Raw genomic sequence first — 24,020 nt, forward strand, 5'->3', positions numbered from 1 at the left:
TAACTTGTACGACTGCTTCACCAACTCAGGATACAAATAAGGCCCCTCCTAATTTTCTGACTAATTGCTCATCCTAAGCGTTCATTAGCAGGAAGTTCGGTATCCATCCAGGGGCCTCCACTCTCCTGAACTGATCCAGGAACCCTGAGGACTTTATCTAAAGCAGATTAGTCCTGCCTCCAAACTCCAGGAACAGAGAGAAAGGAAGCTGAAACCCCACCTAGAGCTGTTGCTTTAGCCCCTGCCACATGGTGGTGCTGTTGAAGACTGGTCTTGTGCATCCTGGTGGATGCGTGCCCACCGGGTGGACAGACCCCTAGAGTATAAACCACAGGCAGGCCCATACTATGCTCAGTAGTGAGGCTGGAGGCTGAGGACTGGTGTCTCTTTCATGTTGGCATTTTTCCTTAAATAAACCATGATCCTTGACTGAAAAACTGATTGAAGTCCCATGTGTCTCTGTCCTCACCCTGATGTTGAGCTCAGATTACTAGCCTATCCTTCTCCTCCAGCTGAGCTCTCTTTGGAGCCCTCTGGACTTTCTCTTGCCATTGGACTTCACTCAGAGCTACTCCAGTCCACCCACATTTTTCTAAGTTCACACCACAGTGAGCAGGGGTTGGATTTCCAATGCTCCCCTGTGAGAAGACCTCTGGCATCCTTATGCGAATTGGTCCAGCACTCCCCAGAGCCCTATATATCAAGAAGTGGAGCAATCTTGTTAATGAAAAATAAACAAAAAAATACATTTATAATACATGACTTTCCCCTGTTCACCTTTATATTTGCATAATGAATCACTCAAGTGAGTCCTTTCATAATAACAAAAATCTCCAAATTGACCGTGCCGACCACTGACATCAATTTAAAAAATTGTAGTCCAATTACAATCCCTTCAACAATCCAACAAACATCCACTGGTTTCTAGCCTTGTGCCTATTGCTGTGATAGGCTCCAGGCATACAGAGGGGAGCAAGTCAAAAGAGATTCCTGACTTCAAGAGGCTTACAGTCAAGTGGAGCCAAATCAGGGACAGAGAGGGCAGCTAAGTTGGTAATTTGCAGAGAAAAGACCTAGAGAGAAAAGAGCTGATAAAGCAAGAAATGAATTAAGCAAGGGAAAAAGAGTAGCCTGGACATTGGGAGAACTGGGTTCAAGTCCACACTCTTCTTTTTAATTGAGTGAGCCTGAGCAAGCCACTTTGATGCTATGAGCCTTGATATACCCACCTGCAAAATGGGACCACAGTTCCTGGTTTGTTGTGAGGGCGTAGCAACATGATGAATTAGAGGTCTGTCAGGGTCATGTGTCAGCAGGAGACTCAGGGGTGTTTGGAGCAGAGCCCAGCCTCTTCCTCTCCCACCCACTTCTTGCTCTCAGACTCCTCCAGCCGCTGAGCCAGGCTTCCTTCACCAGCCTGAGTTGTGAACACCTCATAAACTTCCCAGGTCTCAATTTCCCTGTCTGGGCAAGACTGGACACACAGCATACACTCTCTGAGGACGACCTTGGGTGGGGTTCTGCCCTCCAGGGCCCATGAGCTGGGTTTTGGGGTGGCAGCGGGACCTAAGCTTGCCTTGTCCTCATCAGCTCATCAGATGGGGGAGACGATAGGCCAGCCTGGGGCAGGGCCAAGGGCGTCTGCGCACAAAGCTGGGAGCCTCAATCTCCACTCTCAGCAGCTGATCTTCAGGGGCCCCAGCACGGAGGCTGGAGCTGTGCCTCTGCAGACAGACCACCCGGGTTGAACTCAGGCTCCGCTACTTGCTAGCTGTGTGACCTTGGGCAGGTCACCTCATCTCTGAGCTGCAGCCTTCTACCTGCAAAGTAGGAATAATAATAACACTGACTTCATCAGTCCATTGTGGGGATTAAATGAGATAATGCATGACAGTGCCCGCCCATGGAAGGAGTCAACAAAACTCACTTATTACCATTGACCTATGAGTCAATGGTCGTGAGCAAAGGTTCTGGCCTCGAAACCCAAGTTCTAGGCCCAGCTTTGCCACTGACTTGCTGTGTGACCTTGGGGGAGCCCGTTTCCTTCTCTGGCCTCAGTTTCCCTATTTCCAAAATGTGGCAGGCATCACTATCACCCTCAGCACCATCACTTTCATAGCTACTATTCTTAAGCACCCCTACGTGGCAAGGGTTTAAGATATATCATCCCACTTAAGCCACCTGTGAGGCAGACATAGTTGCTCCCATTTTACAGATGAGGACATTGCGGTTTGGGGAGGGAAAGTGCTGTGCCCAAGGTCACATAGCTATGACATGTTGAAACTAGGCTAAGAGGGACAGTTCCTCCCTGAGCTGGGGGGACTATGCAGCGATCTGGAGCCTCTTGGGACCCCAGGCCAATGCTCTGAAACACGAGGGCTGTGTCTGCTTGGGAAAGGACTGGAATGGCAGAGAAAGAGAGGATGGTTTTATCTTCCAGAACGTGCCCAGATACTGCCGTTCCCAGCCCTCCGGGCAGCCAGTGCATTGATCATCCTGCAGGAAATGACAGTCTTTAAGACAGCATAGTGTCTCCAGAAATGAAAGGGCTGAAATGATACCCATTAGCCAGTGCGCCCTGGCCCTGGAAGTATCGGGCACGGGGGGTGGAGGAGGCGGGCATGGCGCAGCTTTCCTGCTCACCTACCATTTCCCCTTTTCAGAGGGTAGGGGGCTGTGGAAAAAGCCAGGCTTAGACCCCAGGTCCCTCCCTATTGGCGTATGGCCTTGGGATGTACCTCCCCCCAGCCTGGAGCTTTGGTTCCTCCTGCCAGCCTATCCCTGTAGGGCCAATGTTATTGATGAGGAAGCCCTTGGCAAATGGCTGTGCTGGTCCTGGGAAAACCTCTCCTGGCCTTCAGGTCAGGCGGACCTGGGTTCCTTTCCAGTTCTTTCTCTGACTCTACGTGACCTTGGGCAAGTTGCTTAACCTCTCTGAACCTCAGTTTCTTCATGTATGGAATGGGGGTAGAAAAACCCTCCTCATGAGGTCATTGTGAGGACTGAGAGAACAAGGGGGTGTGCCCTACGTGGGGCCTCCTCCTGGACCATTCAGGAGGTGGTTGCTGGCTGGCTCTGGGCTCTTCTCACATCCCAGAGCTGGAAGGGCCTTACAAGAAAGCAAGTTCCCACCCACTCCTAGGAGTCTCCCCTGCACCCAACCTGCCCTGGCTTCCTGGCTTCCCTGCTGTTCATCAATAGACGGAGGTCGTTCCCACCCCCAGCCTTGCTCGCTCCTGGTCCCTCTGTGTGGAATGTCCTTGCACCGAGCGTCCCTGACCTGGCTCCTGCACATCCTTCTCTGCCCAGTGGGCCGCCAACCACGTATCTAAAACTGCACCTCCACTCTGTCACTTTGTACCCCTTTGCTTTGCTTTGCCTCCTTCACAGAATGAACTGTCACCTGAAATGGTGTAAGGACTGTGCTTGCTGTTGCCTGTCTACGCCCGCTTCCCTCAGTGCAACGCCAGTTCCATGAAGTCTGTCTTCCTCGGAGCCTGGTACACATGGCCTTCAGTGAGCACTTGTGGTTGAATGAGCGAACAAACAAGTGAATGAATGGACGATTTCACGCAACCCCCTCCTTTCAACCCCACGTGTGTGGCAGTACTGGTACTTTGGTGCTTTCTGAGTCAAGGACACTTCCCATGTCTTCTGGGTACTGCATCTGTGCACGGGGATGAAGACAGGCTCAGACACGACCCTTCCCTTCAGGAGCTCCCATCTGGGGGGACGAGCCAGCTGTAAGGCACACAGTGCTCAAAGGGAGTGTATCAGCTATGTCAGTCAGGGTTGGCAGGAACCAGCAGATAGCCCACTGAATTCAGGAATCTGAAGCGAGTTTAATAAAGGGGCTGTTTACAAATGTGCGGGCAGGGTGCAGAGAAACCACAAGGGAGTATGCAGAACCTGGGGCTAGTTAACAGTGGAGTCCTTACTGTCCTCTGGCTTGAAAGGTGAGGAGAGGAGACTTGTGCTTGGAGGGACACAGCCAGCCAGGGGACCCCTGGCTCCTCCTGCCCTCTAGTCTTCCGGGGAGGGGGGGTTGCTCCTCATTGGCTGAACCCAGAGGGAGGGGCACAGAGCAGGGTGGAGAAGAGTGACAGTGGATCTGGAGCCACAAATGGAGACTAGCACAGAAATAAGCAAAGTACTTTCCTCTCAAAGCCTTTTGGGAACAAGACAGGGTTAAAATTACTGACTCAACTTGTGTAAGTGCTAGAGGAGCCCAGAGAGCCTCCTTGCGCCAGGAGGCTCAACAGGCAGAGGAGGAGGAATGGCATCCAGGCACAGGGAACTGCATGTGCTAACACAAGAGCCACGAAAGAGCACATCATGACTGGGAGGCAGGAAGGGTGCGGGGGGCAGGGGCTGGGAGGGATGCTGGGGGGCGAAGCTGGAAAGGCAAGCTGGGAAGTTATTATTTAGGGCACCTGGATGACACCAGCTGCTTCTCTCAGAACAATTATGGAAGCAGCCCCTGTGTCCTTGGCTTCAGAATGAAACCCACTGGACCAAGAGGGCCACATGGCCGCTCTTAGCTGTCATTGATGTCTTCTCCTGGGACACAGCCCACCACGTAGAAAAGCTCTTAATCTGTTGGCACCACGCACGTTGTTGGGGAGTAAACCAGCTTAGCATCGTGAGCTGAACCCTAGATTCATGTCTGTCTCTGCTGCTTCCTGGCCAAGTAACCTTGGTTTGTCCATCCACCAGTTCTCTGGGTCCCCTTCAAGAGGCACTTCCCCAGCACCCACCACAAGCCAGGACCTGGGCCAAGGCGCTGGTGTCCAGAGAGGAATGAGGCACAGGTGGTGTCAGGAGTTGGGCTTGGGAGTAGGGTTCCCATCTTGGCTCTGCCGCTAGCTTCCATAACCTCTCCAAATCTCAATTTCCTCATCTGTGAATTGGGAATCATAGTAGAAGCATTTTTTGAAGTTTACTCTATGCCAGGCATTTTTCTAGATTTTTTTTTGCATTTACTTTCTCCTTTAATTCTCTAAACAGTAACTATTATTATTATTTCCTCAAAGAAACAGTGGAGGCAGGATTGAAACCCAGGCACTAGGTCTGTCCACAGACCCCAGACCTTACAGTAGAGCAGGTGAGGAGAGTCAATGAGAAAAACAGATAACAACTGTAACTCACGCTTGTAGCTGTGACAAAATACATTTTAGATATTAATACTGAGCATTTTGTGTCTGGTGTTCTTCTAAGAATCTAAGCACTTTCCATAAATTTGTCCCTTTGATCCTTGTAATAATGCTATGAGGCATGAGTACTGTTATGAGGCCCATTCCACAGATGAGGAAACTGAGGCACTGAGAAGTTGAGTAACTTGCTTGAGGTCACAGCTTGTAGCTCTCATTAGGTGAAGGCTAATACTGACAGCAGGAATTGTTCTAGACACGTCACGTGGATCAGCTTGTTTAGGCCTCACAGGAGAGGAGGTTGGACAGAAAGGGTGCGTATCTTACCCACAGTCGTATCACTAGTTAGTGGTGCTGCCAGGCCTCAAATCAGGAGTTCTGATTTCAGAGTCCAGCAGCACTAACACTTTGGGGCACAGTGCCTAGTGCAGAGCACGAACTCGGTAAGTATTGACCAGTCCCAGTCTGAAGCTGCAAAATGATTTGGGGCTCCTGAGGTCCTAGAGAGGCCCTGACAAACTGCTGCCCCATCATGGGTGCCTTGTCAAAGGCTGCTCCCGGTGGAGCCTTCCAGGAGCCCTTGGCTACCCTGGCCTGCTGTTCTGTCCCTGCAGGCCCCGAAACACACAGTGCCCGAAGCCAGGCCCAGCTGTCCTGGACACTGAGCCTCAGGGCCTCCCAGGGCCACTCTACATTCTCCTCCAAAGTCAACGAAGCCCCAGCTGGCCTCCCTCCTGGAAAATCAGTGGGCTCACTGCCCTCTGCTGGCTTCCTCCAAGCCCACCCAGGCTCTGAGAAGGCCGCTCCAGTGATCTCAGCACCTTGGCTCCACCTGGGCCTGGACCCCACGGCTACACTGAACATCCCTGGCTGCAGCTCTGGGGGCTGCACTGCAAAGAGCCTGGACGCCATCTCTTTCAGAGTTGCTGCAGAAATGGAGACATAGTAGCAATTGCTCCTGCTCACTGAGCCCCCCAGGGACATGGGTGCTTCACCCACCCTATTCTTCATGACTATCCCACTTTACAGATGAGAAAGCTGAGGCTCAGCCAGGCTGAGGAGCTTACCAAAGACCACCTGACTGGTAAGTGGTGGAGGGGGAACTTGAGCCCAGCTCCTTCTGGGGGATCTTTCCATGAAACCAAAACCATATGGATTCTCCCAGATGGTCCTCCTGCTGTTTGTGCCAAGAGGACACTTCAGGGGTATTTATTCCTTATTCATTTATTTATGCCTTTGGGTGCCTGGCCCTGAACTTACGGGCGCTGGGGAGACAGGGCGATGTGAGTGGTGTGGGTAACCTGCTCCTAAACCAACAGTGACACAAAGCAGGTGAGCACTGGGGCCAGAAGAGGAGCCCCAACACTGCCTGGAAGCAGGGAGGGTCCCCTGAAGGCAGTGATGCCTGGGCAGGGTCCTGGGGGATGAGGAGGGGTTAAACAGGTGAAACGGGAGAGAGGAAGGGGAGAAAGGGCATTTCAGGCAGGGCACGGCTGTAGATCAGAGGTTTGGGAGCCTCGAGGGAACCCCAAGTTCACCAGGTGGGACAGCACAGAGTGGGAGCAGAGAATGGAGGTGACAAGGCCAGAAAGGCAGGTGGGGACAAAGCCTGGCTGTCGAAATTCTTCCCACACAGCAAGGCCAAGGCCTGGGGGATCTTGGGTGGCCACGTCAGCTCTTGGTCCCCATTTGGTGCTGCCAGACCCCATGGAGTATAAAGGGCTCCCTAAATCATAAAGCCTGTGCACTGGCTTTATAGTCAAAGCCCAGAGAGAAGGCAATTGGCCTAAGGTTACCCTGAGGAGCCAGAATCACACCCAGGTCGCCTGACTCCAAGGGACACTCTATCCCTGCAGCGCAATCTCATGGCCCTTCTCCTTCCTGGGGGGTGAGTTTCCACCTGATCACCGTGGGGGGCGATCAGGGCCCCCAACCCCTGGGATTCCCCTGGCAACTCTGTTGATCAGGCCCCACCCATATCACCTGGGTGAGGGAGTTTCCCTGTCTTTGAAATCAAACACAAACAAACCCCAAACAGAAACTGCCCCACACCTGAGCTGCAGGTAGTCACAGCCCAAGCCTATGGGGTGTACACACCTTCTGGCTCACACCCAGGAGAGGGAAGGAAGCTGTTTGAATAAAAACTCCCCTGGATGGGTGCCCAGCATTTTACAGTTTGCAAAGTGCTTTCTCCAAATATTCTGTCTTTTTGATCCTCACACCTGTCCTGAGAAGGTGTTGCCCATTTTAAAAAAATATTTATTTATTTATTTATTTATTATTGGCTGCGTTGGGTCTTTGTTGCTGCACACGGGCTTTCTCTAGTTGCAGCGAGCGGGGTCTACTCTTCGTTGTGGTGCACGGGCTTCATATTGCGGTGGCTTCTCTTGTTGCGGAGCACGGGCTGCAGGCGTGCGGGCTTCAGTAGTTGTGGCTCGTGGGCTCTAGAGCGCAGGCTCAGTAGTTGTGGTGCACGGGCTTAGTTGCTCTGCGGCATGTGGGATCTTCCCGGACCAAGGTTCGAACCCGTGTCCCCTGCATTGGCAGGCGGATTCTTAACCTCTGTGCCACAGGGAAGTCCCAAGGTGTTGCCCATTTTGCAGAGGGGGAACCTGAGGCCTGAGAGGTGAAGCGATGTGCTCAAGGTCACACTGAGAGTTGATGACAGATCTAAGGTTAGAAACAAGCAGCCGCAGGAGGCTGCACCTGCTGCCCACACATCGGCCAGATGGCTCATCCCTGATGAGGGGGGTGGGTAAAGCCAGGAGGCATTTGGTCTGAGCGGGACAGAGGAGGTGCCACTGAGGCTGAGTCCTTCAAAGATGCACAGCAGTCACCAGGCAGAACGGGGGGAAGGGATTTCTGAGCAGAGGGAACAGAGCGAGCAAAGGCCTGGAGGTAGGAAAGCAGGTGGACAGTTCCAGAACAGGGAGTAATCCGAGGGAGCTGGTGCACAGGGGGTGTGGGGATGTGGCAGGTGCTCTCCCTCCATCCCAGGGGCCCCCTTCTCCCTTCCTTTGTCTCCAGTTGCCTCTAAACATCTGCTTTGCTGTCACTGTCAGTGTTCAGATCTGTCTCCCCCGTCATTCTGGAAGTTCCTGGGGGTCAAGGACCCTGTCCAGTTCATCTCTGTGTCCTCAGCCTCCAGCACAGGGCTGGCCTGGCACAGAGATGGAGTCAGTGAATGAATAAAAATGAATAAATGAATGAGTCCACAGTGCTGGGGCTGCATATGAAATAGCAGCTAACAGCTTTTTGAACACCAACTGTGTGCCACCAGGCGCTTCGTTAACTGCTTTTTACATGTATCCTCTCTTTAATCCTTTGAGGCCTGTGCTAACATTTAAATTGTATTATCATAATAATCTCCATTTTATAAATGAGGAACCAGAGGCACAGAGAGGTGAAGTAACTTGGGCAAAGTCACAAAGCCCAGAAGTATCTCTGGAATTCAAACCCAAGCCACAGGCTCATCGGAGAAATTTTGCACACGCTCTCAGGCATGTGGAGAGATGTCCTCCTGCACACGTATGTGCACACACACACATACACAGATATGGACGCACACAACATGGACGCCCAGGCCACAGCCCCATGCTCAAGTGGGCTCTGAGTCTCTCACCCACTTCTCCTTGGGTTGCAGCTCCCTGTCCTTAGGCAACTCTAGTTCTGTCAGGGTGGTGGAAATGCTTTCTTTACAGTCGTCCCTGTCCACACAATCCCCAGCACAAAATGATGCTTCCCTATCATGAAGGAAGCAAAGATTTCCCATCTGCCTCTGGCGTACCAGGCCATGTGCCAGACTCCTTACTAACAGTGTCACCCGTGGAGAGCATGCCCAAGGTCACCCAGAGTCAGAGGTGGAAAGGGAGTTCCGATTTAGGTGGATGGGACCCTCCAGAGCAATGTGTCCCTCACTGCCCAAGTTTCTCACCAGGACCCCCAAGTCCCTTTAAGGTCTGTAGAGGGCAATCCAGTCTCAGGGAACAGAGGAGGGACCAGAGAGGGAAAGGCCTTGCCTGAGGTCACACAGCCAGTGGAGGGAGCTAGAACAAGGGCTGGCGGTGGGGGACAGGTCTCAAGAGCACATGTCCATCCACAGCTGAAACTGAGGCTGGCTGGGGGCTTGTCTGGAGGTTTGGGGAAACCCTGCCTGGACACTGGCTCTCTTTGCCAACTCTGTTTCAAAGCTGAAAGGGACCCTGGAAGGGAGGGGCCCGCTGGGTGTTGGGTGTCCAGACCAGGCCTGCAGTGCTGAGCAGCAGGCGACTTTGTGTTCATGAGTCCCTGTGCTGGCCTTCACACGTGCGGCTGGACAGGATTTCCCTCGCGTGTGGCTGGGTCACAGGTGCGAGAGGCTGCATGTTGCTGTGTGTGCAGGTGTGTTTGGAAATACATGTGTGTGTCTAACATTACCCCCACTGCACTCTCATGTGTGCCCGACCTGCTTCGCTCTATGAAACCCCATGTCCTCTAGCGTTTAATTTGATCCCCACCAAAGGGCTGTGAAGGGGTCGTGGAGAAAGGGAAGTTGAGAGGGAAGCGAGGGGAGGGGCACTTGACGGCAGGAGACAGCTACATGTGTTCATGTACAGGGGTGTTCCCATGTGTGTGTGCACATCACTAGACGGGACCGGAAGTGGTGATCCCTCAGATCCCTCCTGGCTCTGCCGAGCATGTTCCTGCAGGGCTGTCGGGTTTGGGGTATTTGGGGAGCCTGTGTGGGCAGGAGAGTGTGGAGTACATGCCTGGTGAGAGAGAAGAGAGAACCCCTGTGTGCACTGTGGCTGCATTGGGGTGTCTTCCTCCACCAGACGTTTCCTAAGGGCCCGAGGCCTGGGGAGAATGGGGGAGCCAGCCCAGAGGGTGGGCTGGAGGCTCTAGAGGCCCCTCTGCCCACCTGGCAGAGGCCTGGGCTGGCGTTGGGCACAGCGCCACCTTGTGGAGCCGCAAGGAGGGATCCGTGGCATCACCAGGAAGCTGATGGCACTCCCTGGGGAGGACGGATGGTGCTGGGGAAGCGTGGCCTGGGGGACCAGGAAGGCCAAACCACCCCTGGAGCCAGACTCAGCCACTACATCCGGGTTGTGCCAGTTTCCCAGCAGGAAAAAGGTTTGAAATGCCTCCTAGAGGGTTTTCTCCAACATCCCAAACACAGCCCTGAATCCTCCTGCCATCCTTCTCCTTCCCGTGACTCTTAAATCCTATTACACTGACCAAATCCTTAAAACTGGGATATGTGAAAGCTGACCAATTGTCCTGGCTTACCTTGGTTTGTCAGGACTGAGGGGCTCCCCAGGATGCGGAACTTTCAGCTCTAAAATCAGGGAAGTCCTGAGCAAACTGGACTTGCTAGTCTCCTAGATGAGTGGGTGTGTCAAAGGGGAAACAGCCAGTGTAGTGGAGACAACCTCCCAGGAGCTTAGCTAAGTTCAAAGGGTCAGAGGAAGCCTCTGCCCTCACCCAGTAGGGTCTTGGACAATCTTGTTTTTCCTGGGGGTTTTGGTACCATCTTTGTGGTTTTTGGTGACTCCCAGCCTGTGTCTCCACCCAGACCTCTCTCTTGGGTTCAGTCCCTTCATCCGCTGCTTTAGAAGACAGTTCCAGGCTTCCCCACAGGCAAAGCCACCCCATAAGCCTCAAATGGAATCATTATGTTCCCCGAGCCTCTTCTTTCTCCTGTGCTCCTATCTCAGTGAGTCACCCGACAGATACCTGGGCTCATCTTTGATCCCTCCCCTTCCCTCACCTCCCACATCCAGCCTGTCAATTCCATGTGCCCCCATGTCTCCAGTTTGTTCCTGTCTCTCTCATCCCCACTGCCACCACACTGCCATCATTAGCCTCCCCTGCCTCCAGCCATTGCCTGGAGTTCATCTAGACCATGGGCAGACCATGGAGTCTGGACACAGCATGAGGGTGAGTAAAAATGTTAGCTTGGACTTGGTTCCAAGTTCTGGGTCCTGAGAATTCTTGCCATGCCAGCCTGAGGACACTCCTTACCTACCCTGCCCTGGAGGGACTGTGAGGGTCCCATTTCCGTCCTTTAGGGCCTCTATCTGGGCAGGCTGACCCTGGCTGCAGGCCCCTCTACTCCATCCCCACACTGCAGTGGAGATCTTCCTGCTCAGGCCCCACCACGGCTCCCCACTGTCCTCAGGATGAAGGTGGAGCTCCTCAACCTTGCCCACAAGGCCCTGATGACCAGCTCGCATCACTCTCAGAGTGATGCTTACATCCATTGCTCTACCTGTACCTGCTATGCTGCTGATTTTCTTTTTTTTTTTTAATTTAATTTAATTTATCTTTTTATACAGCAGGTTCTTATTAGTCATCAATTTTATATACATCAGTGTATACCTGTCAATCCCAATCGCCCAATTCATCACACCACCACCTCCACCCCACCCCCGTTGCTTTCGCCCCTCGGTGTCCATATGTTTGTTCTCTACATCTGTGTCTCAATTTCTGCCCTGCAAACTGGTTCATCTGTACCATTTTTCTAGGTTCCACATATATGCGTTAATATACGATATTTGTTTTTCTCTTTCTGACTTACTTCACTCCGTATGACAGTCTCTAGATCCATCCATGTCTCTACAAATGACCCAATTTCGTTCCTTTTTATGGCTGAGTAATATTCCATTGTATATATGTACCACATCTTCTTTATCCATTCGTCTGTCAATGGGCATTTAGATTGCTTCCATGTCCTGGCTATTGTAAATAGTGCTGCAATGAACATTGGGGTGCATGTGTCTTTTTGAATTATGGTTTTCTCTGGGTATATGGCCAGTAGTGGGATTGCTGGGTCGTATGGTAGTTCTATTTTTAGTTTTTTAAGGAACCTCCATACTGTTCTCCATAGTGGCTGTACCAATTTACATTCCCACCAGCAGTGCAAGAGGGTTCCCTTTTCTCCACACCCTCTCCAGCATTTGTTGTTTGTAGATTTTCTGATGATGCCCATTCTAACTGGTGTGAGGTGATACCTCATTGTAGTTTTGATTTGCATTTCTCTAATAATTAGTGATGTTGAGCATCTTTTCATGTGCTTCTTGGCAATCTGTATACCTTCTTTGGAGAAATGTCTCTTTAGGTCTTCTGCCCATTTTTGGATTGGGTTGTTTGTGTTTTTAATATTGAGCTGCATGAGCTGTTTATATATTTTGGAGATTAATCCTTTGTCCTTTGATTTGTTTGCAAATATTTTCTCCCATTCTGAGGGTTGTCTTTTCATCTTGTTTGTAGTTTCCTTTGCTGTGCAAAAGCTTTTAAGTTTCATTAGGTCCCATTTGTTTATTTTTGTTTTTAATTCCATTACTCTAGGAGGTGGATCAAAAAAGATCTTGCTGTGATTTATGTCAAAGAGTGTTCTTCCTATGTTTTCCTCTAAGAGTTTTATAGTGTCCGGGCTTACATTTAGGTCTCTAATCCATTTTGAGTTTATTTTTGTGTATGGTGTTAGGGAGTGTTCTAATTTCATTCTTTTACATGTAGCTGTCCAGTTTTCCCAGCACCACTTATTGAAGAGACTGTCTTTTCTCCATTGTATATCCTTGCCTCCTTTGTCATAGATTAGTCGACCATAGGTGCATGGGTTTGCTGCTGATTTTCTAACTGCGTTCTGTAGAGAAAGAGGATGATATGTGCGTAATGGTGTGTGTGTGTGTGAGAATGGTGTGTGTGTTGGTGGTATTTGTGTATGTGATAGTTGTGATGATGGTGTGGTGTTTGGTTGGGTCGATGGTGTGTGTAGTGGCTGGGACGATGGTGTGTGTGGTGGTGGGGACAGAATAGGGCTTTCAGACCCCTCAAGTCTACTTCAACCAGAGCAGATCCACTTGCATCTGTTTTAATGCATTGGTTTCTCACATGACTTCATTTGTAAGGAGGCTTTTGCAGCTCTGAAAGGCTTATGAAGAATCGCTGCCCTAAGATGACTTGCTGTTCTCTGCTCCTCCTCCATGCCAAGCGGGTTCCCATCTCTGTGCTTTACCCACGCTCTTTGAAGACCTCCATCTCTGTCTGTAGAAATGCTGCCCTCTCAAACGCCCCTACCACCAAGAAGCTTCCGGGGCTCAATGGCAGGGATGGGATTGCTCCCTCCTCTGTACACCCTGCTTGGCTCTACCTCCTGTATTCTTGTCTTACTCACATGCCTAGCCTGAGAGCTTACCCCCTCAGTAATCTCCACGCTAATATTCCTTCTTTTCTGCTGGCTCCTGCACAGAGATGAACAAAACTTCGTCGGGGTTTTCCTTCAGCACAAAGCCTGGGGGGCAGGGGGAGATAGACACATAAATGGATGGTACTGTGACATGAGTATCGTATGATGAAGGGGAGCCCAGAGGCCCTGGACCAGGGACCAGTGGAGCAAAAAAAGTCTTCCTAGAGAAAATAATCCCCAAGCATAATTTAAAGGATGGCACGTGAGCCTGAAGAAATGGGGAAAAGTGTCCCAGGCAGAAGGAATAGCACGTGCAGGGCACCCAGAGCGTTAGAGAAAATGGTTGGCTTGTGTGACAAACTATAAGTAGAACGTGGACTAAAGAATGTGTGTGGCAAGAAGCAGAACATGAGGCCTCAGAAGTGGGTAGGGAGCCGGGTCACAGAGGGCCTTGGCTGCCAAGCTGTGGAGCTGGAACTTAATCTTAAGAACAATGGGGCCTTTGCAGGGAACTGAAAAGATAGTGACAAGGTCAGATTTGCTTAAAGAATTTTTTTATTGTGGTAAAATACATATAACATAAAATTTACCATCTTAGCCATTTTTAAGTGTGCAGTTCACGGCATGAAATACGTTCACATTGTTGTGCAGCCATCGCTACCATCCATCCCCATAACTCTTTTCATCTTGGAAATCTGAAACTCTGTACCCATTAAACAAGATCTCTCCATTCTCCCCACCACCGACCCCCCAGCCCCTGGCAACCACCATTCTGCTTTCTGTCTCTATGGTTTTGACCACTCTAAGCACCTCATATAAGTGGAATCATACAGTATTTGTCTTTTTGTGACCGGCTTATTTCGCTTAGTATAATGTCCTCAAGGTTCATCCATGTTGTAGCATATTGCAGAATTTCCTTCTTTTTTTAAGACTGAATACTGTACGTATGTACCACATCTTGTTTATCTGTTCATCCTTCTATAGACATGTGGGTCGCTTCTACCTTTTTGGCTATTGTGAATCATGCTGCTATGAACATGGGTGTACAAATATCTCTTGGAGACCCTGCTTTCAGTCCTTTTGGATATATGCCCAGAAGTAAAATTCCTGGGTCATATGGTAATTCTATTTTTAATTTTTTGAGGAATCACCATATTGTTTTCCACAGCAGCTGTACCGTTTTACATTCCCACCAACAATGCACAATGTTCCAATTTATCTACATCCGTGCCAACACTTGTTATTTTGCTTTTTTGATATTAGCCATCTTAATGTGTGTAAGAAGGTATTTTAAAAAATAATTTACTGAGGTGAAATTCACATAACATAAAATTAACCGTTTTAAAGTGAACAATTCAGTAACATTTAGTACATTCACCCTGTTGTGCAACCAACATCCAATTCCAAAACATTTTCATGACTCCAAAGTAAAATCCCTTACCCACTAAGCAGTTTCTTCCCATTCTTCCTCCCCTCAGCCTCTGGCAACAATCAACCCACATTCTGTCTTTATGGACGCTTATCTATTCTGGACATTTCATTTATAGAACCATACGATATGAAACCTTTTGTGTCTGTTTTTTTTCCCTTTGCTTAATGGTTTCGAGGTCCATCAGTGCTGTAGCATCTATCAATACTTCATTCCTTTTTATGGATGAATAAATTCCATTGTATGTACAGTCATCCTTTGGTATCTGTGGGGATTGGTTCCAGGACCCCTGTGGATATCAAAATGCACAGACACTCAAGTCCCTTATATAAAATGGCCTAGTATTTGCATATAAACTAGGCACATCTTCCCATATACTTTAAATCATTTCTAGGTTACTTATATTATCTAATCCAATGGACTTAGTTGTAAATACAATGTAAGTACTATGTAAATAGTTGCCAGCCCTCAACAAATTCAAGTTTTACTTTTTGGAAACTTCTGGGATTTTTTTCCCCCAAATATTTTCGATCCACAGGTGGCTGAATTCACAGATGAAGAACATGTGGATACAGAGGGCCAACTGTATAAACCACAGATTGTTTATTCATTTATCCGCTGATGGCCCTTTGGGCTGTCTGGGTTTACTTTTGATCCCTCTAGCTATGTCCATGCAATCGTTTGGAGGGGACAAGACTGGATGAGGAAGATGGGCTGGAGGCTGTGTCTGTAATGCAGACCTAGGTCACTGACTGTGGGAAGACAGAAGGGCTGCATCGGTATAGAGGGCAGATGGTTGTAAGATGCTGGAGGGAGGAGTTGAAAATGACTCCCCAGTTCATTGCTCGTGAGACAAGCTATAGGGGAGGAGAACTTTGAGGAGAAGGTCATGAGTTTGGTTTGGACCTTGCAAGTTTGAGTTGCTTATGGAGCAGATGGAAATGTCCTCCAAGCAGTGAGATGTGTGGGCCTGGAGCTCAAGAAGAAGGTCTGGGCAGAAGATTGGAGTCTGACAGTCATCAACCTGTAGCTGAGATTATCAGGAGGGAGTGGGGAGGTAGCAGATGGGGGGAGGCTCAGAACAGGACCCTGAGGGTCCTGTTATACTGTGTGCTCTGGAAGGCAAGTCCTGACCATCTTGCTCACCACTGACTCACCAGGCTGAAGCACAATGACTAACACATACAAGTAGCCAGATAAATCCTAGTTGAATGAATGAAGGAATCCACAGAAGCCCAAGAGACCCAGGAGGAGAAACCAGAAAAATATGATGTTGGAAAAATCGAGAGGAATGTGTTTCAAGGATGAAGTGGTCAGCGGTGCTGATGTTGCAGCCATCATTCTGTTAAGAACCAACAGCCTTGACTTATATTTAGGAATGAAGAGAGCACTGGTGACACAGGCAAGTGACATGGTGAAGGCGAAGGTCAATGCCCCGTGAGCGTGGAGCGTGAGCGTGGAGTCAGATTTGCAGTGGTGCAAAGTTGGGGCAATCCCGAGAGCCCTTGCAGGAGAGGTGCTCGGAGTGGAGAGGGTGAGCTGCAAGGTCCCATCTGGTCAGCCTAGGCCCTGGTCAGGAAGCCAGGATCTGACTGAGTGACTTGGCTGAGTCCCCTCTCCTCTCAGGCATTTGAACGGCTGCTCCTGGAGAATCTGCAGTGACTCTACTGCATCCTCACTAGCTGCACATCCCCCACCCCCCGACTCTCCCCAGGACCCCCTTACTTGGGACTGTGACCCAGGCCCCTTGGCTCTGCATAGGGAAGGGCTCCCTACCTCAGGGAACACTGATGGGTCCCCTGTTTTTAAGTGGCCCTGGGAAGCAGGTAAGTGGAGAAGGCAGAACTAGAAGCTTCTGGCTGTTCTGCCAGAGTTTCTAGGGCTCCATAATAGTTTTCCTTCTCTTCTCTGAAGCTGAGATTTTTCATAAGCCCCAGGCACATCAGATGGGAAGAGGAAAGGCATCTGGGAGAGGCCGAGAGACCCCAGGAGCACCTAAAGTTAGAGGGAGGGCTGGCCTTAAATCCAGATGGCTCACAGCACCCCCACTCCCACCTGCTGCTAGCCCACAGGTGATGTCCACATCGGTGGTAGGAGCTGAGGGAAGAATATGGACACCAGGGCTTTGGATCTGGCTTCTCACTTCCTCAATGAGTGGCCGCGGGCTAGGACTCCTCTTTTCCAGAGCTGTTTCTCGTCTCTACCATGGATTCACTTGACTGCCTAATGCCCTGACATTCTAGGGCTTCAAACTTCCGTACTGAGACCAACACAGACACAGCACAGCAGATCGCAGCCAATGAGTGGCGGATATACATCCCAGCTCCCTTGCTCCTTGACTGGGACAACTTTGAGGCACGTTCTACACTATCATCCAGAATCCCTTGGTGGAATCCTTGGTTATCACAAACTTATTTGATAACATCCTCCACTTCTTTCCCTTCCTTGTCTCACCTTCCAACATGTCTACAGGTGCTTCCTCTTGTCTCAGATCCTTGTTTCAGGAACAATTCCTGGGGAAACCCAGCCTCAGACAGTATAATAATGATAATGGTAACTGCCTTTTATTGAACACCTACTATGTGCCAGGCTTCATGTATATAGGCTTCATGTGATCCTCCTGACAAACCTTCCAGGTGGACATTATCACCTCTATGTCACTGTTGAGATGGCTCAGGTTCAGAGGGGAGGTGGCCTGACCAAGGACTCTTAGCTGGCAAGCTTTCAATCCACAAGGGGGTGGGGGTCCACTCCCTGCACTTGGTAGGACTGGGTGCCAAGGGACCTGGCCGAGGGGCCCAGCCCCAATGGTTGGTCGCACCCAGAATAAAGGCAGTGTGGGGCACTTTTAAGCCCTGACACAGTCCTCACGGCAGGCACCATGAACAGTGGCAGCAGTGGGTTCCTTCCAAGGGTGTCACTTGAGGATATTGATGAAGATGTAGCCCTGAGCTGCAGAGGAAGAACAGGCAAATATCTTATGATGACTGCCATCGAAAGGCTGTATTTTGGCTACTCTTGGGGATTCCCAGGAAGAGCCGGGGGACCCTTTGAGAAGGGTAAGTTCCCGCTTACGTAGAAGGAGGCTCAAGATCATTGTTCTTTGGACAAAAATGGGACTCCATTGTGTAATCACAGGTGGGTGAAGCCAGGCAATGTTTAGTTTGTGTCTAACACATTCTTTTTTTAAAAATTTATTTTTATTTATTTTTATTTTATTCAAACAGAAAGTCACAAAAATTATAATCATCCTCATCAGTTCACTCAGTCCCATGTAATTAATTTTTTTTCATCTTGATCTTTTGTTAGCACTTTTATGAATTCATCAGTTTTCCATTAGAGTTCTGAAAATGCTTATTCATTCAGTTCAGCAGTATAGTCAGTTACCAGAAACCTGTATTTGTCAGAGTCTTTTCCATGAATTCCTTGAAGATGAAACCCTTTTATAGGACCATTTTTGCAAAAGCATCAGAATACACCCAGAACTATCTGTAAATGACAAAAGACTTAAAAATGACCACGGTTAAAGATTTGATGAAAGTTCATAGTAATGCAATTGACAAGGAAATTTAGTTATTTCTGAGATATACATTTTAAAGTAATAACTAGAATTATGACTTATAACATTATACCAGAACATATAAGATTTTTAGAAATTTCATGTAATGTCTGAAACATTTATATTAACATATTTCCATACAAATAACCTAAAGAAAGTTTAGTATTAGTTGTTTTTTTGTTTGTTTTTTTATACTGCAGGTTCTTATTAGTCATCAATTTTATACACATCAGTGTATACATGTCAATCCCAATCGCCCAATTCAGTGTCTAATACATTCTTAATGTGTTTGTGTCGACAGAATATGGTCTTTGTTTATGGCAGTCAATGTCTTGCTTTAGGTTTAAGTTTTAAAGCATGGTTCCATATAAAATATTTTGTTATATAAAAAGAAAGCTATTGAGACTTCCCTGGTAGAGCAGTGGTTAAGAATCCACCTGCCAATGCAGGGGACACGGGTTCCATCCCTGGTCCGGGAGGATCCCACATGCCGTGGAGCAACTAAGCCCATGTGCCACAACTCCTGAGCCTGCGTTATAGAGCCCACGTGCCGCAACTACTGAAGCCCGCGTGCCTAGAGCCCGTGCTCCGCAACAAGAGAAGCCACCGCAATGAGAAGCCCGCGCACCGCAACGAAGAGTGGCCCCCGCTCGCCGCAACTAGCAAAAGCCCATGCGCAGCAACGAAGACCCAACACAGCCAAAAATAAATAAATTAAAAAAAAAAAGAAAGAAAGAAAGCTATTTGGGTAATAATGAAGTCATACACTCATGTACAGTAAAATAAGCTCCCTTGACGGTATTCAGGGGCCCACATTAGACTTCACACTGGGCCCATTTTCCCAAGAGGAGCTTGGAATGCCCCCCCCCCCATTTCTGGCCTCAGTTTCCTCATGTGTAACAAGTGAGGCAGCCAAATGAGCCCCAAGCTCTCTGAGGTCCCAGGTTTGATAAGGCCCGTGGCTTTCCCTTGGGGCTGTTTGGCAAATCTAGGCAGGTTCCTGCCCCCGTCTAGCCTAGAAGCAGATCTGTAATTGAGCCTGCAGGGTCACTGTGACAGGCACAGCCTGCAAATCTCAGCTGGGGAAGCGGCCCAAGGAGATAAATTGTACTGCGGCTGGCTCTTTCCTGGCTCTGGGGGCAGCCTGTCTCTGGGGTTAACATGGAGAGAAGGGGAGCTGACAAAGCCATTCCCCATGGATGAGACACCCAACAGAGTGGGCGGCACGAGGACCCAGGCCACTGCGGGCGGGGAAGGAGTGGTTGCAGAATGCTCTTTTCTCCTCGGGGCCCGTGAACAGGGGCACAGGATGGTTTAAGCAAAACAGAATGAATGCTTTGTCATGGCGTGTTTACACGCCTCTTTCCTCCGCTGGACTCTGAAGCCAGACACTGTGTGTGAGTCAGCTCGTGGTGCTCAGCACAGGGACAGGGAGAGGAGAGGCATAGCTGAATACCAATAATAGACAATAACAATGATAACTAATATTGAGTGTTTATTCTGTGCCAGACCCTGTGCTTATTGTTCTACATATATTATTTACTCCTCACAACAGTGCCAGAGGTTACCCTCATGAGAATAGTTGAGAACATATAGCACAGAGATGTTAACTAAATTGCCCAGCATCACTTAGCTAGTTGGTGGCTGAGCCAGAATTTAAACCCAGGTAGTTTGGCTCCAAGCCTGGGCGCTGGATCACTCTGCAAAATGGTCCATACAGTAGTGATGATAACAACAGTGATAACTTACTGTGTGGGGCACCCATCACAGGGACTATAGGAGGAATTGATGAAGGATGGCAGGAGTCCCCCAGGCAGCCTGGCAGGGGGAACATTGGGTGCAAAGACAAGGGACTGAGAAATGTCATTGCATGTTTGAGGAACAATGGTACACTTGGAAGATAACGGGGTGTGCTGAGAGATGCATGTGCGGGGGGAGGGCAGGGGCCAGATCCAGATGAGCTTTGGTGCCAGGCTAAGGAGCACAGGTTCTCTCCCGTGAGCAAGGGTGGGGCAGTGACATGGCTGGGTGTGAGGACCTCTTCTCACCAGCTCTCTGACCTCGGGCAAGGCACTGCCCCTCTTGGAACCTCGGTTTCCTCATCTGTAAACTGGGGGGGATCATTCCTGTAGCATTCTGCCTCTCGGGGCTTGGGCAAGGACTAATAAGACAATAGACCAAAAGGATTTTATAAGCTGTAACAGATTTGACAGATGCAGGTTGGTGGGAGGGATGAAAAGAAGTGAACAGACAGCAGTTGTGAAAGTAGCCAGCTGTTTTTATCTAGACTACCAGATTGCCTCCAGCTTTTATTGTTATTAAAAGTAACAGCATTTGCATGAGGCTTTGCTACTTGCCATTTGGCCTTTATCACCTCACTTGAGGATCCTCAAACCTTTTAAGTTAGATGTAATCATTCCCATCTTACAAGTGAAGACACTGAGGCACAGAGAGGTGACGTCACCCGCCACAGCCAGCGCAGGTCAGGGGCAGAGCTGAGGCATGAGCTGGGGTTAAAGCTGCACAGTTGCTTTTTTCACTATCTCACGTGGCCTTGCTTATACTGAGCAGCTTGTCAGAGCCGACACTTCCAAAGGGCAAACCAAGGGCCCGAAGGTACAAGGAGGCAGGAAACAGCAAGGACTGATGACTAGAGCTCTTCAGGGTTGGAATAATAGGTCAGTAACCTCGAAGGTCTGTGACAGGTCATAATTTGTCATTTTACTGAGGCCCAAATTTGAATTCTTTGCTGCAAGACCAGTAAGTGGGGCAAAAGCCTGTCAGTGAGCCCGTCCAGCTGACTGCCCAGTGGACGCTTCTCAGCTCAACTTTACGGTTTTCTCCACCTTGTGGGAGGCAGGGTGGCCTGGGGTTGAACGCACACAGGGTTAGAGACAGTCCCAGCTCTGCCACTTGAAGCTGTGTGACTTTGAGTAAGTAGCTTCCTGTCTCTGAACTTGTTTCCTGATATGTAATACAAGGATAATAATACCTACCTCCAAGGGCTGTTGAGAGGACTAAATGAGATAGTAGTAATTCACAGACTCTCAGGATAACCAAGGAACTGGGTGGTGCAGTGTGGCCTCTGGGAGGAGAAGTGGGAGACGGGTACAGAGGAGGGAGGAGGCTTACTTCTCCCCGTATACTCTTTTGTAATCTCTTGTTTTGTTTTGTTTTAATCATGTGTAGGGAGTTCCTTTTCAAATAAATTAATAGAATTTCAAAAAGTGAGATAATACATATAAAGTACTTAGCACAGTCTTGACATTTAATGCTCCATAAATGTTAGCTATTATAGTTATTATACATGTTAGTATAAAGCAGTTTTTATGAACTCTGTTTCTTTGTGGAAAATGACTCCCTCCCCACCAAAGGTGAAAACCTTGATGGAGCTGAAGAGGAAGAGGCTAAAACCAGGGATGCTTCTTAGCCAGAAAACAGGAGTTTCACGGGGCAAATGCCTGCCTTTGATTGGGCTTCTTGCTGAAGCAGGCGAGGCTGACACCTGGGCACCTGGAGGATCATGGCAGCTTCGCTGGAGGGGGAGGCTGGCCTTGAATGTGTGTCAAACCATTGGTCCACAGGTCTGGGCTTGGCACCTGTCTCTGCCGCTGGCTGGCGGAGTAACCTTGGGCAAGCCAAGGAACCTCTCTGAGCCATCAAATTTTCATTTGACAAATGAGGGCAATGAGACTGGTCTGCCTTGCAGGGCCGTTGGGAGGGTTTTGAGAGAGTTGTGTGGTACCTACCATCATCACATCTTCATCTTTATCATTGTAAGGCGTTTGGCCTTCACCCGGGGAACAGTGGGGGCCAGTAAAAGGCTTTCCCCCCGGTGCGGTAAGGTTGGATTTTAAGCATTCTCAGAGAGGTTGCTCTGGAGGTCAGTGTGGAGAGGGGACTGGAGGGGGAGAGCGAGGAGGGGACTGAAAAGGATTCTGCTTGTGACCCTCACACCCACCCCATCTGACCTCTCTGAGCAGCACCCCCAGCCATGAATTGGACTCGCCCTGCAAAAGGAGAGTTCTGGAGTGTAACTAAGAGAGCTTTTCCTTATCCGCTTGCCCGGGACGGTATTTATGCTAATCCTATTCCCAGCAAAAGCATCTCACTAATAAAAGCGGCGCCTTGGCTCTGGCCTCCACTCCATCTGTCAGTCTCGCTCAAGAGGAGCTCTTCCTGGGTAGCAAGGGCCCTACCGCTGGGCTACGTGAGCCCTCGTGGGCCAGCCTGGAAGTGCCATTCATTGAGCACATATGTACGGAGCCCTGCTGGAGGCCAAGCCCTGGGCCAGGCGCGGGGGACCCGGTGGAGAGACAACAGACAAGGTCGCTGCTCCCATGAAGCGTGCGCTCTGATGGGAGAAGCGAAAACACAAATGAATAAATAAGTGACTAAGGTAAGTTCAGATGGGGTTAAATCCCATGAAGAAAAAAATGTGTCGGAGAGTGACCTAACAAGAAGGTGGCCAGGGGAGACCTCACTGAGGAGGTGAGTCACCCGGGCCCGTCAGAGTGCACCAGGCGGAGGGAACAGCGATGCAAACGCCCCAAGGAAGGGCCACGGTTGGCGAGTTTGAGGGACAGAGACCAGAGCACTGGAGCCAGGGTAGGAGACAAGATGGAGACCCCTGGTGCCACGTGGGACCCTGTAGGCTGCAGTAGGGACTTTGTGTGACGGGAGCCACTGGAGGGCTTTGAGTGGCATGACCTGCAGTTTGTTTCAGACGTTCATGCTGGCTGCTGGGTGGAGAATCCATTACAGGAGGGACAAGAGTGCCCCCAGGAGACCAGGTAAGAGGCTCTGGCACTGGAGATGGGGGAAGAGTTAGGATTGGGGTTACCTTTTGGAGGTAACAATGTGAATAAGATACAGAGCGTGGCGTACATAGCACAGTGTCTAACATGCAGCAGGAGCTCACTCCATGACGACTGGGGTTTTGATTATTTTGATTTTCCTCTGCCACACAGCCTCTCCAGAATAATACCCTTTAAAAATCCTGATATTTGGTCAGCTCAAGTACTGGCCCCGAGGCCCCCATGACAATGCTCTGGGCATTTTCCCTGGTGGGCTGGCCTCAAGTCATGTCCCTGAAAGCCACATGGGCTGCTTTCCTCTGAAGTGAACCTCCCAGGGGCCATGCGATCATTTTCTGGCTCTGAAGCAATCCAACCTTTAGTGCTTCCTCAGGGAGACTTGCTCTCTGCATCAGGCAGGAGGGGATGGGACTCTTGAACGTAGAGAGATTTACTGACCCAGAACAAACTTCAGAATCAAGAAAAATCCACAGCTGAGGGAGGGATTTGGCCCCAGGCCTGCAAGGGGAGATCCCAAGCAGGACCCAGGCCAGGGTCTCCCCTGGTCTTCCAATCACACTCATCCAGTGCCTGTGGACTGAGTTCCTGCTCTGCAGCAGACTATGCTGAGGACCCAGAAAGGAACCAGACACAGTCCCTGCCCTGGAGCTCGCATTAAGGTGGAGGGGAAACAAATAGTGCCTGACGGTGCTCACTATTAGTAGGTGCTCAGTATTTGTTAATTAACAGTTACCCACGCAGTAAGCCCCTGATACTGTACCTATAATTTTACTTTGGTATTTCCTCATCTCAAAATCTTTAAAGTTCTCCAAGTAGAAACTCCCAGCCCAGAATCCAGGCCCTTCAAAGATTGGTCCCCACCTCATTCTCCAGTCTCACTCCATGCCATTCTTCC

This window comes from Eubalaena glacialis, chromosome 3 (assembly GCF_028564815.1).
Source record: "Eubalaena glacialis isolate mEubGla1 chromosome 3, mEubGla1.1.hap2.+ XY, whole genome shotgun sequence".
NCBI classification, from domain to species: domain Eukaryota; kingdom Metazoa; phylum Chordata; class Mammalia; order Artiodactyla; family Balaenidae; genus Eubalaena; species Eubalaena glacialis.